Genomic DNA, 18,945 nt, shown 5'->3' with positions numbered 1-18,945 from the left:
GGTTGACCGTATCCCACTGGTTCTCTCTGCTCCACCAGGTTTCTGTAATGACCACTATATCCAGGTGTTCCTTTAAAATCAAGCACTCCAACTCTCCCATTTTGGCACAGAGGCTTCTAGCCTATACACGGTATCCTTCCCCAGATGCCTCTGGCATGTGCATTTTTGCTATAGGGCCCTTTCGATTGGCTATTGTGTTCTACCATGTACTCTGGCCTATTTTCTCCCCTTCTACATTTGGGCAGTCAAAAACATTTTCATCTTCATCCCTTTGGGATGATTTAACCTGACCCAGATACTTCCAGCTCCTGTTGGCTTTCCCCCAGGGTTTAGTTTAAAAGCTGCTCTGCCATCCTTTTTATGTTTAGCACCAGCAGTCTAGTTTCATTTTGGTTCAAGTGGAGCCCGTCCCTCTTGTACAGGCCTGGCTTGTCCCAAAACATTCCCCAGTGCCTAACAAATCTGAACCCCTCCTCCCTGCACCGCCGTCTTATCCACGCATTGAGACTCCTCAGCTTCGTCTGTCTAGCTGGCCCTGCGCATGGAACAGGTAGCATTTCCGAGAAAGCCACCTTGGTGGTCCTAGATTTCCTACCTAGCAACCTAAGTTTAGCTTCCAGGATGTCATGACTACATTGTCCCACATCGTTGGTACCAACATGGACCACAGCCACTGACTCCACCCCAGCACTATCTACTAGACTATCTAGACAGCATATGAAATCTGCAACCTTCGCACCAGGCAGGTAATTCACCATGCGGTCTACAAACCTAGCTGTCTGTGTGTCTAATGATCAAATCTCCCAATACCACAAGCCCTCCTCTCCCCAGAGGCACATCCTCGGTGCGAGAGGATATTTGTTAGTCTTCCGAGGAATCGGTCCCTTCTAAGGGATCATTTCCCTCTTCCTCAGAATGACGCTGTCCTTCCCCAAGACTTGCATTCTCCATGACAGCAGAGGAGCTGTCACCCTGGGAGTTGTTCAGTCGTTCAGTCGTGTCCGACTCTTCGTGACCCCATGGACCATAGCACGCCAGGCCTTCCTGTCCTGCGCTCTCTCCCAGAGCGTGCTCAAGTTCATATTCATTGCATCCGTGATGCTATCTAGCCAACTCATCCTCTGCCGTCCCCTTCTCCTTTTGCCTTCAGTCTTTCCCAGCATCAGGGTCTTTTCCAGGGAGTTTTCTCTTCGCATTAGGTGGCCAAAATATTGGAGCTTCAGCTTCATTATCTGTCCTTCCAATGAGCACTCAGGGTTGATTTCCTTTAGGATGGACTGATTTGACCTCCTTGCAGTCCAGGGGACTCGTAAGAGTCTTCTCCAGCACCACAGTTCGAAAGCATCAATTCTTCGGCGCTCAGCCTTCCTTATAGTCCAGCTCTCACAGCCATACATTACTACTGGGAAAACCATAGCTTTGATTAGACGGACCTTTGTCGGCAAGGTGATGTCTCTGCTTCTTACTATGCTGTCTAGGTTGGCCATAGCTTTCCTCCCAAGGAGCAAGCGTCTTTTAATTTCATGGCTACAGTCACCGTCTGCAGTGATCTTGGAGCCCAAGAAAGTAAAATCTGTCACTGCTTCCATTTCTTCCCCTTCCGTATGCCAGGAAGTGATGGGGCCAGATGCCATGATCTTCGTTTTTTTAATGTTGAGTTTCAAACCAGCTTTTGCACTCTCCTCTTTCACCCTCAACAAGAGGCTCTTTAGTTCCTCTTCGCTTTCTGCCATTAGGGTGGTATCGTCTGCATATCAGAGGTTGTTGATAATTCTCCCAGCAATCTTAATTCCGACCTCTGATTCATCCAACCCGGCATTTCTCATGATGTACTCTGCATATAAGTTAAATAAGCATGGTGACAATATGCAGCCTTGTTGTACTCCTTTCCCAATTTTGAACCACTCGGTTGTTCCATGTCTGGTTCTTACTGTTGCTTCTTGACCCTCGTACAGGTTTCTCAGGAGACAGGTAAGGTGGTCTGGTACTCCCATCACTTTAAGAATTTGCCACAGTTTGTTGTGATCCACACAATCAAAGGCTTTAGCATAGTCAATGAAGCAGAAATAGACGTTTTTCTGGAATTCTCTTGCTTTCTCCATGATGCAGCGAATGTTGGCGATTTGATCTCTAGTTCCTCTGCCTCTTCTAAACCCAGCTTGTACTTCCGGTAGTTCTCGGTTCGCATACTGCTGAAGCCTAGCTTGTAGGATTTTGAGCATCACCTTGCTGGCATATGAAATGAGCGCAATTGTGCGGTAGTTTGAACACTCTTTGGCGTTGCCCTTCTTTGGAATTGGAATGTAAACTGACCTTTTCCAGTCTTGTGGCCACTGTTGAGTGTTCCAGATTTGTTGGCATATTGAATGCAGCACTTTAACAGCATCATCATTTAGGATTTTGAATAGCTCGGCTGGAATACTGTCATCTCCGCTAGCTTTGTTGTTACTCATGCTTCCTAAGGCCCACTTGACTTCACTCTCTAGGATGTCCGGCTCAAGTTCAGTGACCACACTATCATGGCTATCAGGGACATTCAGATCTTTCCTGTATAGTTCTTCTGTGTATTCTTGCCACCTCTTCTTAATCTCATCTGCTTCTGTTAGGTCCCTGCCTTCTTTGTCCTTAATCATGCCCGTCTTTGTACAAAACGTTCCCTTGAGATCTCCAATTTTCTTGAAGAGATCTCTAGTCTTTCCCATTCTGTTGTTTTCCTCGATTTCTTTGCATTGTTCATTTAAGAAGGCCTTCTTGTCTCTCCTTGCTATTCTCTGGAACTCTGCATTCAGTTGGGTATATCTTCCCCTTTCTCCCTTGCTTTTCGCTTCCCTTCTTTCTTCAGCTACTTGTAAAGCCTCATCAGACAGCCACTTGGCTTTCTTGCATTTCTTTTTCTTTGGGATGGATTTTGTTGCTGCCTCCTGAACAATGTTACGGACCTCCGTCCATAGTTCCTCAGGCACTCTGTCTATCAGGTCTAATCCCTGAAATCTATTCCTCACCTCCACTGTATATTCATCAGGGATATGATTTAGGTCATACCTGAACAGTTTAGTGGTTTTCCTGACGTTCTTCAATTTAAGCCGAAATTTTGCAAGAAGCAGCTCATGATCTGAGCCACAGTCAGCTCCAGGTCTTGTTTTTACTGACTGTATGGAGCTTCTCCATCTTTGGCTGCAAAGGACATAATCAATCTGATTTCGATATTGACCATCTGGTGACGTCCATGTGTAGAGTCGCCTCTTGTGCTGTTGGAAAAGAGTGTTTGCTATGATCAGCATGTTCTCTTGGCAAAACTCTATTAGCTTTTGTCCTGCTTCATTTTGTGCACCAAGGCCATGCCTGCCTGTTATCCCGGTGATTTCTTGACTTCCGACTTTAGCATTCCAATCCCCTATGATGAAGAGGACATCTTTTTTTGGTGTTAGTTCTAGAAGGTGTTGTAGGTCTTCATAGAACCGATCAACCTCGGCTTCTTCGGCCTCAGTGGTTGGGGCATAGACTTGAATTACTGTGATGTTGAATGGTTTGCCTTGGATTCGTACTGAGATCATTCTATCATTTTTAAGATTGTGCCCCAGTACTGCTTTTCCCACCCTTTTGTTGACTATGAGTGCTACTCCATTTCTTCTAAGGGATTCTTGCCCACAGTAGTAGATATGATGGTCACCTGAATTAAATTCGCCCATGCCTGTCCATTTGAGTTCGCTGATTCCCAAGATGTCGATGTTCAATCTTGCCATCTCATGTTTGACCACCTCCAGCTTACCTTGATTCATTGATCTGACATTCCAGGTTCCTAAACAATATTGTTCTTTACAGCATCGGATTTTCTTTTCACCGCCAGACACATCCACAGCTGAGTGTCCTTTCGGGTTTGGCCCAGCCGCTTCACTCTTTCTGGCGCTACTTGGAAATACCCTCTGCTCTTCCCCAGTAGCATATTGGACACCTTCTGACCTGAGGGGCTCATCTTCCGGCGTCATCTCTTTTAGCCTTGTGATACGTTCCATGGGGTTTTCTTGGCAAGAATACTGGAGTGGGTTGCCATTTCCTTCTCCAGTGGACCACATTTTGTCAGAACCCTCTGCCATGACCTGTCCATCTTGGGTGGCCCTGCACGGCATAGCTTATGGCTTCACTGAGTTACGCAAGCCCCTTCGCCACAAGAAGGCAGTGATCCATGAAGGGGTACCCTGGGAGTGCAGCACAGCTAATAGGTCCCTGAAAGACTCACCCACCAACCTCTCTGCCTCTCTTAGCTTCTGCAGGTCAGCACCCTTGGCCTCAAGGGAATGCACTTGTTCCAAGAGCTCATTACACCAAGCACACACCCATGACCTCCGTCTAGCAGGTAGATAGTCGCACATGTGACACTCAGCGCAATACAATGGATAGTCCCCACCCCCCTGCTGGCTTTCTACCTTCGTAACTGGTGGGTTTTTAAAAAAAAATTGGGTATGTTTTCCCTGGAAAATTTAGTTGTTTACTGTGATAAGGTGAGGAAAGCATTTATAGTTATTTATTTACAGTTACTTACCGTGAGTACAGAATAGGGAGGAAAGAGTCAACTGTCCTGGCTTCCTCGCCCTATTGCTAAACTCTCATAGTTGCTTAACTTGCTTGTTTGCTGACCCTTTGTCACTGGTGCTGAGATGCTTTGTCACTGGGGCTCCTCGCACTTGGAGAGCTCATTATCAGCTTTTCAGTGTCAGATTAAGACTTGCAGGCATTTGACAGCATATGATGGAGCATTTTAGTTTTTTTTAAATCAGGTCCTGGTACTTTTATTGTCACTGGTTTTTAACTTATTTTAAACTATTCCAAATTATTTAATGTTAAAGGTTTTAGATCATGTTTTATCATGCTGTGAACTGCCCAGGGAGCTTTGGCTATTGGATGGTACAGTCATGTAACGAAGGAAAGAAGGAAGGACCCTATTCAGGCATTCTATTTATTTATTTGCACAAATAATGGGAAAACAACAACAAAAGAGAAATGTCAGTTCACAGCAACCTTAGTAAAAAATTCACAGTCTTATCTTAAATATATACATTGATATAAGCAGTCCATATATCTGAATAAATATCCAAATGAGATTCATGACTATAGGATATATGTTCAAATGGAGAGAGAGCAGTAAGATCTTCAGACCATTGAATGATAGGTTATGGGTATTTATCCTTCCAGGAACAGAAGAAGCTGTCCAATATTGAAAGAGACCATTAGTTCAGCAAGCCCAGTTTTGTCTAATTTGGCTGACAAGAGCCCTATTCAGGCCTTCTGAATGCCCAATGAGATGAGGGAGAGTACATCAGCTCCGCCCCCTCCATCACCAACCCTGCCCTCCACAGGTTGGACATCAACTGTCTGCAGTGAGTAGGATAGCCAGGTGTCCTCATTTGCAGAGAACTGTCTTCTTCTTGAAGGGTTGACCTGTTCAATTCCTGTTCAAAGATAAAGAACCATGGTAAGAACTGTTGCCCATCAACCATTAGCACCTGGGCAGCTGGCTGAACAGGCAGACACACAGGTCACAATCTTCCACACTATGGTGAGATTTACTGTATTTCTATTTAAATTATAATAATTATTTCTAAATTTGCATCTATTCATGTATGTGCAATTTTTACACAGATCATTCACCTCTTTGATAGTGATGCTTTTCCTCTTTTTTGGTGATTCATAAGTAGCCGCCCTAGCAGAAGGGACCCTGATCTACTTATGTAGTGTCCCAGCATAATTTAGAACCCTGTTTTTTTTCCAGGGTTCTATATCATTTGAGGAGCCTACATGAATAGAGCAGGTTCCCTGCTGCAAACAGTTGCCCTCCAACCTGCAGAGGAGGAAACAATGGAGCTAGCATGCTCATCCCCAATTTCCCTTACACAGTTCTAACCACATAAGGCAAAATAACACCTGAATAGGACTACTGACTCTCTCAGAGCTGGCCCGAGACATTTTGCTGTGACTTGTGAAGAGCAAGATGGCAGCTTGCTCCATGTACAAAAGCCAACTGATCTGGCAGATGGATTTGTCCAACACTGATGATGGGACAGCATCCTCCACTGCTCCTGCAGGTAGCAGGCTAATTTAGGGGGTGCAGAGCAAACTGTATGGCACACATATCCTCCAATATCTTGCTGCCGCCTCCTAGCGCCTGTCACCAAAGGCAACTGCCTTATGGAAAGGCCAACCCTGGACTCTCTAAGATCTCAGGCATTGATCTTTCCCAGGTCTTCTACCTGTGATTTGTTTTTCCTAATTAGAGACACCCAGGGTCTGAGAACATGGGACCTTTAGCATCCAAAACTCGGGTGCTACCACTGAGCTACAGTATGACAGTGTCTTGCCCAGTGCAATTCATGTGCCTCCTTCTTGGAAATAGCATTAATCAGGATAATTTCCCCCTCACTTTATAGGGGTTCTTGATTGGAGGCTCAAAGTCCATCTCTTAGTGAATTTTACTGTCATATTTTCAAAAGTCCTTAACTACAACAAGGCTATCTGGGAGGCTGAGTGCAAGTGTAACGGATCAAGCTAATCTCAAGGAAGGTCTATTAAACTCAAATTTGTCAAGTTTCATTACTTTCAATAGTTATCCTCAATGACAGTAATTTCCAAGATCATTTTATTATTCATCATGTAATGATGCTGCACTGCTTACAACCCTGTTCCTTCAACAACAAGGACTATGTTTTGCTGAACTTGTAACTGGCCTGAAATCCCAGCAACTGTCCCTCCTACACCCCAGTTCCAACTCAAATATCTACCATAAAGTGACTACAGTGGAGAAACTGGTCATATGAGTCAATGTAGTGCTTTGAAGTTGGAAAACGTGACCCTGATGCTCTAGTTTCAGATAGGCAGGCTGCCTCCATTTTCCTTTGCTCTACTTGGTGACGTGCTGATGACTGGGGAGAGAGAGGCAACCAATGGATATGTGAGCCACTGGGCTGCAAGTTGGGGCATTCTTGGACAACTGAGAGTACCTCGGCTCCAGAGACAGTGCTGCAGCTAGATAATTTTAGATTCTGACTTAATGGTCCTATGCCCCCTTCCCCTTTAGATAGCCATACGCATTACTTCCATTGTGAAGCACACAATTAATGTTTCTCCTCTTCACCTCTCTACTGCCATTCCATGCATTACAACCACTTCTGCTTTACTGATATGTTAGAGAGAGAAGCCGGGGGGGGGGGGGACACACTACTAACCCTGATATAAAAAGTGATACTCTGAGCATGTGCAGTTTTGCATTTTACTAATTTAAATGATAGCGCCATCATGACTACAGGACTAAAATGGAATTTGCTTCTGCTGACCTAATGCCAAATCCATTTGCTTGGGAATAAGCATTATTTTGTTAGAAAAGGATCATATATTTTTAAAGTCTTAAAAAATAACTAGCGATATACACACCCAGCTGTTTGCCCCCAGACTATAAAATGTTTTTTGGTGGGTTTTATTTGGGGGTAGGGGAGTAGAAAGAAAGGATGCTGCAGCAACCAGAATCAGACCTGATGGGACCCAGCATACCTATGTCAGCCAAGGTGCTGACACTGGGCCTGCCTGCCACTGTCCCATCAGCTGCTGTTCCCTAGGCTGCCATTTGCCCCTGGACTGCAGGGCCTCAGATATCAGCCCCAAGGTCCAGTCTAGCTGCGCTACTGTCCATGTCATGTCATGTCATGTCATTTATTACATTTCTAAATCACCCCATCGTCTTAGCTCTCTGGATGGTTCACAAAGATTAAAACCCATTAAAAATATATTATGCAAAGTGCAATAGCATTTTCATAAAAACATATAAACAGACAGCACACACACACAGGCAACTTATATAAAAACAAGTTTTAAACAATCAACCAAAGACAATCCAGGACCTGATTAAAAACTCATTATATGCTGCCAAATGCCTGAGAGAAGAGGGCAGTTTTAACCTGGCGCCAAAAAGATAACAATGTGGGCGCCAGGCAAGCTTCATGGGGGAGAACATTCCGTAACTGGGGAGCCACCACTGAGAAGGCCCTCCCCCTCGTTTCCACCCCCTCGAGCTTCCCTCGTAGAAGGCACCTGGAGAAGGACTGAATGTAGTGAAGAGTTATCCTGCCACCCACTCTGGCTGCTGGCTCCCCCTGGCTAGGAAAGACAGAAAACAGCATTCCTGTTTAGGCTGGGACTTTGCCTAGGCAATAGCAGCATTCATTGTGTCAGTAGGTCAAATCAGAAGAAGTGCAGAATGCGTGACTGGACCTTGCCTGGAGGTGACCACTTACTCCTTGCCAAAAAAGTGGGAGCGCATCACCAAAAAAAGAGGACAAGTGTGGACAGAGATTTGCATCAAATTTGCACATGCAGATTTCGAGATAATTACTATAATGTAAATAAAAATACATCATACCATAGTGAGGAAGACTGAGAGCAGGTGATCTCTGCCTGTTCACACTTCTGTCCAGATGCTGTCACTGGGCAACTTCAAGGTCCCTGCTGCTTTCCCTTAGGTATCTTTGAACTGGGCAGCCCTTCAAATAGAAGATGCCTTTGACTAGAGGACTGTGCTCCAGCAGCCTTTCAGGTAAGTCCTACAACTCTCAGCATGCCACAGACAGCATGGCTGACTGGGGCATGCTGGGAGTTGTAGGACTTTTTCTGTCTAAACATGCATAGGATGGCGCCCTAAAGGATTTTTATCCTGCTCCTCAGCCAAAATGGCTCCAGAAGCGGCTTACATGGAATCAGTAAAAAAAAGACAGTCCCTGCCTGCAGGCTTACAATCTAAAGAGACACAAGACACAAGGAAAAAGGGATGGGAAGAGGAAAAATTAAGTTGTCTTTCAGTAGGGCTGGTGGAATGACCCTGCTTCCCTTCCCTTCTCCCTCAGTACAGTCTGCTGGACAGACTGCTGGTTCTCTCCTCTGAAAAGCAGAGGACACACAGCCACCCTATTTGTATGCTAGCTTTTTTTTATTAAATAGCAGCAGAAGGGGTCCCCTGTCTGAATCGCAACCATGGCAAAGGGTTAAATTCCCTCTCACCCCGTGCTTTAGTCCTGACCCAGTCCTCTCCCTCACTCTGTGTCCAGCAGCAACTTAGTAAACAAAAATCAAGCACGTGAGGGCCAATCATGAACGTAACAGTTAGGTCTGGTTTGGCCCTGATTCTGAGTGATGTGCACCTCCTGATTCTGCCAATGGCACAGTCTGAGCAGTTGTGTTCTTGTCCTGATCTCAAAGATAAAGTTTGAAAACCACTGAACGAAAGCAATTTGCTTTTCAAGAATTCATATTTACATAGCCATTTCTTAGCTGTTCTACAGAATAAAGCAGAAACATTGATCGGGGTGGAAAATGAACTTTAGTCATCCGTCCCTAGCTGTCTGCAGTGATTTTGTATAGCCGCTCATCAGTGGTGCAACATGAGAGAGTAAAATAACCCCAGGCAAAGGAAGAACTGCAGCAAAATAATAAAAAAAACACTTCAACGTATGTGTTCATATTGCTGTATATTCAGATTTTGTTGCTTTATACCAGTGGAAGCTAATAGCCTGAGTGATGGGTACTTTATGCTTTGATACCATACATTAAGAAGAATGTAATAGAATAACATTGACCAAAGCAGGAACTGTATGCCTGGAACTGGGAGTTAAGCAGACTTGCACAATCACTGCCCTCTTGCATGTGTGGGACACTATTTCTCATATCCACAATGGCAGCACCACTTATCCAAAGCAAATATTCAAAAGTTTGCATCTTCGCAACTTCGGCAGGACTATTAACGTAGTCTCCGGCAGTACTTGTGGATCCATTAACATTCTCTTGTCCAATCCGTTTCCAAAAATTGTTTAGGGAGGGGCTTGTTGAAGAGTATGCAGTCTCCCTACCCCTGCCCCTACAGCCTGAAGTGGTACAATCCAGGTGTTCCACTTTACTTTGTTGATTCCATAGTAGCTGGCTTTGGAAAAAGGCAAATAACTTTTTAACTCTTTTTCCTCAAGCCCACATGGTTGGAAACACCTCCTATCACATTTGGGAGTATTCCTTTTTTCAGTGAATATTAATTATTTCATGTGATTAGTTGCCTTTGGCTTTTGCACATAGGACTATGTTTGCATAAAAGAACTGCAACTTCAGAAACAGAATCTGAATGATTTCTGCCTTCCTACCACAGAGCCTGAATGTACATTAGATGTTTTCTCTATTTTGACAGTTGATGCTGTGTTTTAGTCCTGTTAACTGAAGAAACAATGTAATAGTGACACCTAGTGTCAGAGAAGAAGCATTAACACTACAACTTCAGCATACCAAACCAGGTGGGCAGATGGGAGGGAAGCACTTATGTGTCCCAGTCTCAAGAGAATGACCCATATAAACAGGAATTTTTATCCTATTCTGTTTAGCTGAACACAGAAAAGGCAGCTCCATGCACTGGATCACGTTAATTCTCCCTAAGAAATTTACTTCGTTTCCTCTCTATTTGAGTTAATCACCTTGAAGTATGTCTGCACAGAGATGGAAACTGTACAGTTTATGTTGTTGAATGTGGCTCTAGACAGATTGCACAAGTATCCACAGTAAATCAGTTTAAGAAACTAAACCAAAATAAAACATGCTACAAATATTTTGGAAAGAACCAAAATTTGAGACTCGGTTGTTATCAGACGCCAAACAATCTGTTAAATTGGCTTTTACACTTACTCAGCGTAGCATCAAACTTCAGTTTTGAATGTGGAATTATGCAAGCTTGACTTAGCCTCTCCTATCAGCTATCAAAAGCAAGAATCTGTCGATTCCATTTGCATAGTCCAACTTATTTCCTAAAGAAAACTGCACCAGTCCTATAGATTTGTATATATAAGTGAATATAAGTTATTCTTTTGGCAAGTCTATTTTTTTCCCAGAGCACAACTTAAATGCATACTTAAATACTGGATACTGAGACAGTTCTTGAACATTTTATTAGCTATGACTAGAAAATTCCATTCACAATGTGATTTCATTTGTTCCCTTTTTGTATTTGGGGGAACACGCGCATGCACACACACACCTTGTAAGGTTTTCTCTTCACGCATCTTGAACAACAGATGACTATGCCACAATCTATTCATTCAATAGCTAGCTTTGCCTTTGACTCACTTGGCATTATATTCCAAACACTCATTAAGAAAGTACAAGCTGGACTACAAGATCTGCTTACTGCTTGACTTGACTTCTTTACAAGCAACTTGTTGACGGTCTTGATGAAAATTTCCAAGTAAAACTGCTGGAATGGGGGAAAGAAACAATTTGTAGACAATACACCAATGATGTATTTCAGAAGGAAAAAAAGAACCACTCTTAAAGCAGGGGTGGAGAACCCGGCCTTCCTGGATTCCCCCAGCGGGTGGGGCTTGGCGATTGGAGATAACAACAGTTATGCAGAGGTATGCAAAGTCAATGGCTCCACCCAGCACCAGCTGAGTCCAATTGCACTCTGCATGTCATTCCTCAGGTATCAAAGCTAATGTGCAATAAGGTAAAGAGTTCCAAACTGGCTTGTTTTGGAACAGGATGTGCTGCTGCGGCCACCTGTCAGATGCCTTGTCATGGGGAAAAACAAAAGCTACTTGGGAAATGGTAAACATAGCTTCCTGCAGGGCTTCTGGGATGGGGACTTCCAGTCCCTGGCAGGAAAAGATGCTCTGTTGGGCTTGGGGGGGGGTGCCCACTGCCCCTTCTGCATCCCACTGGAGGCTGGTGGCTCCGATGTCAGTGGGGTGGTGAATCTGCTCCAGGTTTCAGTAAGAACCAGCCAGAACTCTAAAGGAGCTATCCAAGGTATGAACTGTATCCTTTAGAGTTCTGACTGAAACCTGGAGCGGATTTACCACCCCACTGACATCGGAGCCACCAGCCTCCACTGCTGCTTCCCATGCCTCAAGGTAAGTTTCAGGTCCTTGAGGCAGGGGAAGGGAGTGGTGGTGGCAGCCACTTGCAGGATCAAGATAAGCAGGACCTGGTAAGCAGGGCTCTGTTTGCCTTGATCTTGCTTGTGAGCTTCCAGGTAGGGGCACTTGCCTACTTGAACACTTCCAGCATCCCAACTTCAGTAACCCTGGGAGGTTCTTATGATGGTATGCAGAAGACTTAACAGCTCCTCAGTATGGCTTTTGGGCATATCTACCTGCTGACACCTTTACAGCAATTAAAGATTTCCTGTTTCATTGTAGAAATGCATGCCAGATAGAGGACAGAGTTCACTTAAAACCTGTTCTCATCCATCCCTTCATAATAATCTTTGGGCCAGAAACTCTAGTCATAGTCTGGGCCTGGTGACAGTTGGCAAGTCTGCCACCAAATGGCATTTAAACTGCAAGGATCATCCTCAAATTCCAGGGGAAGCTTGTGCAGTGCACAAAAGATGGAAGGGGTTGTTAGAAATCTTTGCTCTCTTGTATGCACACTCACACACATGCATGCACAGTAACCCACCAAAACCCTAATAAAAATTGGCCTCTGAACCTGTAAAAAATTGCTTACACCACCTAAAATGCAATGTTATTTCCAGAACCATGGTGATTTCATGTGATCAGCCTTTCAGGGAGAACTAGAGAACCCAGTGATGCCTCAGTAATACAGCCATGCAAGACGGCAATAATTTATCATCTCTGCAGTAGTTCAGTCCCAGATGGACCATTTGCTAATTTATTTCCATATGTACCTGGCAGACAGATTAATCAGGCATCCCACTCTGAAACCTAGATTGCACTTTCCCCCTTTATCAGACAAGAGGAGAATAAGTATACACAGCAAAACAAGAATTCCAGTTAGAAGGTACTCTGTCAAGTTTACCGTTAACTTAAAAGTAAATGACAGATTTTTTAAAAAATGCAGAGCAAAACCAGTTCTCACATCACATCAGCATGCACTGCTGCTATCAACCGTGGACGTGTTTGGGCTAAAATCTCAGAAAATGGAAATGGATTTATTGGAAGAGAATGAGGTCATCTTGGCAATTCTTAGCTTATGTACACCAGTGTAGCCCCAAATTGTTTGTTTCCAAGTACTGGAAAAATGAATCTGCTCTGTTAAAGGACAGATGAAATGAGCAACTGCTACCAAATTATCATTGGAAATGTCACTCCGAATACATCTTTAATCTTCCTGCTGGTGGTTTTCAGGTTATAGTTTTAAGGCCACTGTTGATTTTAATTAGATACCACTGATATTGGTATTAAACATTATTAAACATATTTAGGCTGAGCGAAATGTTCAGAAGTGAACATTTTCAGCGCAGAAAACTGGTTGGCTTTGTGGCAACACCACTGTTACTTGGAAGAATGACCATTTTAAGAACATAAGAACGTAAGAAGAGCCGTGCTGGATCAGACCAAGGTCCATCTAGTCCAGCATTCTGTCCACACAGTGGCCAACCATCTGTCGACCAGAAATCCACAAGCAGGGCATGAGCGCAACAGCACCCTCATGCCTATGTTCCCCAATAACTGGTGTACATAGGCTCACTGCCTCTGGTACTGGAGGTAGTACATAGCCATCAAGACTAGTAGCCACTGATAGCCTTTTCCTCCAGGAATTTGTCCAATCCCCTTTCAAAGCCATCCAAATTGGTGGCCATCACTACATCCTGTGATAGCAAGTTCCATAGTTTAACTATGCGCTGTGTGAAGAAGTACTTTCTGTTATCTGCATGAATCTCCCACCAATCAGCTTTATAAGATGACCCCAGGTTCTACTATTTTGAAAGAATATTTTCAAACAAACCAACAAAAAATAGGACCCAAACTGCAGCTGATAGGGCCTGAGAAGTGGTTATTCTCTAGAGCAACACTGCTGGAATGCCAAGTACTCGGGGTACCAGAGGGCACGTCATAGCATCCACATATCTGTCAGAGGGCACACTCCTACTGTGTGAACACTCCCAGCCCCTTTCCTTGCCTCCCCCTGAAAAATGGCCAAAAATGGCATGTGGACTTTTGTTGTTGTTCAGTCGTTCAGTCGCGTCCGACTCTTCGTGACCCCATGGACTATAGCATGCCAGGCCTTCCTGTCCTGCGCTCTCTCCCGGAGAGTGCTCAAGTTCATATTCATTGCATCGGTGATGCTATCTAGCCATCTCATCCTCTGTCGTCCCCTTCTCCTTTTGCCTTCAGTCTTTCCCATCATCAGGGTCTTTTCCAGAGAATTTTCTCTTCGCATTAGGTGGCCAAATATTTGAGCTTCAGCTTCAGGATCTGTCCTTCCAATGAGCACTCAGGGTTGATTTCTTTTAGGATTGACTGATTTGACCTCCTTGCAGTCCAGGGGACTCGTAAGAGTCTTCTCCAGCACCACAGTTCGAAAGCATCAATTCTTCGGCGCTCAGCCTTCCTTATAGTCCAGCTCTCACAGCCATACATTACTACTGGGAAAGCCATAGCTTTGATTAGACGGACCTTTGTCGGCAAGGTGATGTCTCTGCTTCTTACTAAGCTGTCTAGGTTTGCCATAGCTTTCCTCCCAAGGAGCAAGCGTCTTTTAATTTCATGGCTACAGTCACCGTCTGCGGTGATCTTGGAGCCCAAGAAAATAAAATCTGTCACTGCTTCCATTTCTTCCCCTTCTATATGCCAGGAAGTGATGGGGCCAGATGCCATGATCTTAGTTTTTTTAATGTTGAGTTTCAAACCAGCTTTTGCACTCTCCTCTTTCACCCTCAACAAGAGGCTCTTGAGATCCTCTTCACTTTCTGCCATTAGGGTGGTATCGTCTGCATATCGGAGGTTGTTGATAATTCTCCCAGCAATCTTAATTCCGACCTGTGATTCATCCAACCCGGCGTTTCTCATGATGTACTCTGCATATAAGTTAAATAAGCAGGGTGACAATATGCAGCCTTGTCGTACTCCTTTCCCAATTTTGAACCAATCGGTTGTTCCATGTCTGGTTCTTACTGTTGCTTCTTGACCCTCATACAGGTTTCTCAGGAGACAGGTAAGGTGGTCTGGTACTCCCATCACTTTCAGAATTTGCCACAGTTTGTTGTGATCCACACAATCAAAGGCTTTAGCATAGTCAATGAAGCAGAAATAGACGTTTTTCTGGAATTCTCTTGCTTTCTCCATGATCCAGCGAACGTTGGTGATTTGATCTCTAGTTCCTCTGCCTCTTCGAAACCCAGCTTGTACTTCCGGTAGTTCTCGGTTCGCATACTGCTGAAGCCTAGCTTGTAGGATTTTGAGCATCACCTTGCTGGCATGTGAAATGAGCGCAATTGTGCGGTAGTTTGAACACTCTTTGGCGTTGCCCTTCTTTGGAATTGGAATGTAAACTGACATTTTCCAGTCTTGCAGCCATTGTTGAGTGTTCCAAATTTGTTGGCATATTGAATGCAGCACTTTAACAGCATCATCTTTTAGGATTTTAAATAGCTCAGCTGGAAGACTGTCATCTCCGCTAGCTTTGTTGTTACTCATGCTTCCTAAGGCCCACTTGACTTCACTCTCGAGGATGTCCGGCTCAAGTTCAGTGGCCGCACTATCATGGCTATCAGGGACATTCAGATCTTTCCTGTATAGTTCTTCTGTGTATTCTTGCCACCTCTTCCTAATCTCATCTGCTTCTGTTAGGTCCCTGCCTTCTTTGTCCTTTATCATGCCCGTCTTTGCACAAAACGTTCCCTTGAGATATCCAATTTTCTTGAAGAGATCTCTAGTCTTTCCCATTCTGTTGTTTTCCTCGATTTCCTTGCATTGTTCATTTAAGAAGGCCTTCTTGTCTCTCCTTGCTATTCTCTGGAACTCTGCATTCAGTTGGGTATATCTTCCCCTTTCTCCCTTGCTTTTCGCTTCCCTTCTTTCTTCAGCTACTTGTAAAGCCTCATCAGACAGCCACTTGGCTTTCGTGCATTTCTTTTTCTTTGGGATGGATTGAGTTGCTGCCTCCTGAACAATGTTACGGACCTCCGTCCATAGTTCCTCAGGCACTCTGTCTATCAGGTCTAATCCCTGAAATCTATTCCTCACCTCCACTGTATATTCATCAGGGATATGATTTAGGTCATACCTGAATGGTTTAGTGGTTTTCCCTACGTTCTTCAATTTAAGCCGACATTTTGCAAGAAGCAGCTCATGATCTGAGCCACAGTCAGCTCCAGGTCTTGTTTTTACTGACTGTATAGAGCTTCTCCATCTTTGACTGCAAAGGACATAATCAATCTGATTTCGATATTGACTGATATTGGTGATGTCCATGTGGAGAGTTGCCTCTTGTGCTGTTGGAAAAGAGTGTTTGCTATGATCAGCGTGTTCTCCTGGCAAAACTCTATTAGCTTTTGTCCTGCTTCATTTTGTGCACCAAGGCCATGCCTGCCTGTTATCCCGGTGATTTCTTGACTTCCTACTTTAGCATTCCAATCCCCTGTGATGAAGAGGACATCTTTTTTTGGTGTTAGTTCTAGAAGGTGTTGTAGGTCTTCATAGAACTGATCAACCTCAGCTTCTTCGGCATCAGTGGTTGGGGCATAGACTTGAATTACTGTGATGTTGAATGGTTTGCCTTGGATTCGTACTGAGATCATTCTATCGTTTTTAAGATTGTACCCCAGTACTGCTTTTCCCACCCTTTTGTTGACTATGAGTGCTACTCCATTTCTTCTCAGGGATTCTTGCCCACAGTAGTAGATATGATGGTCACCTGAATTAAATTCGCCCATGCTTGTCCATTTTAGTTCTCTGATTCCCAAGATGTCGATGTTCAATCTTGCCATCTCATGTTTGACCACCTCTAGCTTACCTTGATTCATTGATCTGACATTCCAGGTTCCTAAACAATATTGTTCTTTACAGCATCGGATTTTCTTTTCACCACCAGACACATCCACAACTGAGTGTCCTTTTGGCTTTGGCCCAGCCGCTTCACTCTTTCTGGCGCTACCCCAGTAGTATATTGGACACCTTCCGACCTGAGGGGCTCATCTTCCGGCGTCATATCTTTTAGCCTTGTGATACGTTCCATGGGGTTTTCTTGGCAAGGATACTGGAGTGGGTTGCCATTTCCTTCTCCAGTGGACCACATTTTGTCAGAACTCTCTGCCATGACCTGTCTGCCTTGGGTGGCCCTGCACAGCATAGCTTATGGCTTCACTGAGTTACACAAGCCCCTTCGCCACAACAAGGCAGTGGTCAATGAAGGGGCATGTGGACTTTACCGGGGGACAAAAGATTTGCTAAATGCACCCTCCCCTTTTCAGATCAGGCCTACATATATTGGATTACTTACAAATGCCAGTTTTAGGCACAACATAGTGAAATTCAAAGAGAACCAGGCAGACTTAGGAACATTACTAGAACTCTTTGTCCATCGTCAGTATTGTCTACTCCAGGGGTGAAGAACATCTGGACTGGAGACTGAATCCTGGAGTCCAGATCCAGCCTTCAGGTTTCCCCAGATGACCACACCCCCTTCCCCCTAGCCCTACCCTTTTCTACCAACCACTAATTGTTTGGTGGCTTCCAGCCTTTTGTGCAGTTTTTCCTCATTCTAAAGGGTTGAAATGGCTCTCCTAAAGCACTGTTAGTGGCAGTGAGGGCTGAAAGTTTGAAAACCACACTGACATAGGGGATTTTGTATTGCGAGTGAGAGAATAATTAACCTGTAAAGCTTTTACCTGCCTTTCTAATATCTGCAGGGAGTGAGAAAAATCCTGTACCTTAAAAGGGGAAAGAGTCCTTTTTGACTTGAGTGATATTCTGAAGTTGCAACTTTTTTTAATGTTGATGTTTTCTAATGTTATACCAAAATTACATTTACACCCCTGATTATGTTTTAATCTTATTGCATATTATGATTCAACTTTTGCATCTTTAGAAGCAGGTTATAATAAATAAAAATATACAAGAAATGTTTCTACTTGTTTGTTGGGGTCTGTTTCTCTTGTTTGCTGTCATATAGTTAATGAAAGATAGTCATCTTTTGATTTTGTTGTCTGCATCCCTTCCCTGGATGTTATAACATCTGACGTGCATATTCAAATGGAATTCCAGAAATGAGAAGTTCTGTTTCAGCACTTCTGATCCCCACCATCTAGGTTTTTATCCCACATTGTTACCCAACAAGTCCTGTAACTGACAGGTACCAACGCAGGAGTGGATCGTGGTAGAGATGAAATGCTGAATTTCATCTCTATGGTAGGCTATCCCAGGGGATCCAGATGGTTTACGCAAGGGAACCAAGCCATAGTCTGCATGTAAAGGAAAATATAGGTGCACCTAAAGTTGTCTGAAATTAATATAGCAAGTGGCATCAAATTTGCTTCATGCCTGCCTGCCTTGTGTTTGGATGTATTTTGAAAGCTATACTGAAATATACTCTTATTATAGCTTCAGTAGAAAAAGACAATCAGACTGTCTACTAAACATATTTTTTTTAAAGTGTGATTACAGAAATATTTCAAGTCAAAGCATATAAATATTTGGATATGTAGCTGACAGGTGATTTACACTAGAATAGTCAACTTGGTATAGCGATGATTCAGGTGTTGGCATATTTTTCTCTTATTCACTCCCTTGTAAAGGATACATCTTCCCCAGAATTCACATTTAACTAATGGACTGCAGTCTAATGTAAGGCAAACTATTAGCTTGCCACTAAAAATGCAGGCTAAGACTGCATCCATTGCTCAAAGAGCAGGGTAGAACTGTTTTCTTTTGTACTTTCCATGCTGGGATGGAAAAGATGCAAGTGAAAGGTTGGATCAGAATTTCCAAAGGCAAAACTCAGTTATCATTGAGCTTATAGTCAATGTAAAATAACTCTACAGAACGCTAAGCATAACACAGGTAGCAGGGCTGAACACACAGTAGAAATCTAAAGTACAGAAAGGCAGGCAAAGTTGAGGGTCCTAGTCTAGGGTTCCCTGACCTTTTTGGACCTGTGGGCACATTTGGGAATTTGAGATACTGCTGTGGG

The sequence above is a fragment of the Heloderma suspectum genome, chromosome 1, assembly GCF_057233095.1.
Source record: "Heloderma suspectum isolate Gila_16-S chromosome 1, 16-S_ref, whole genome shotgun sequence".
In the NCBI taxonomy this organism is placed as follows: Eukaryota; Metazoa; Chordata; class Lepidosauria; order Squamata; family Helodermatidae; genus Heloderma; species Heloderma suspectum.
This window is presented reverse-complemented; position numbering follows the sequence as displayed.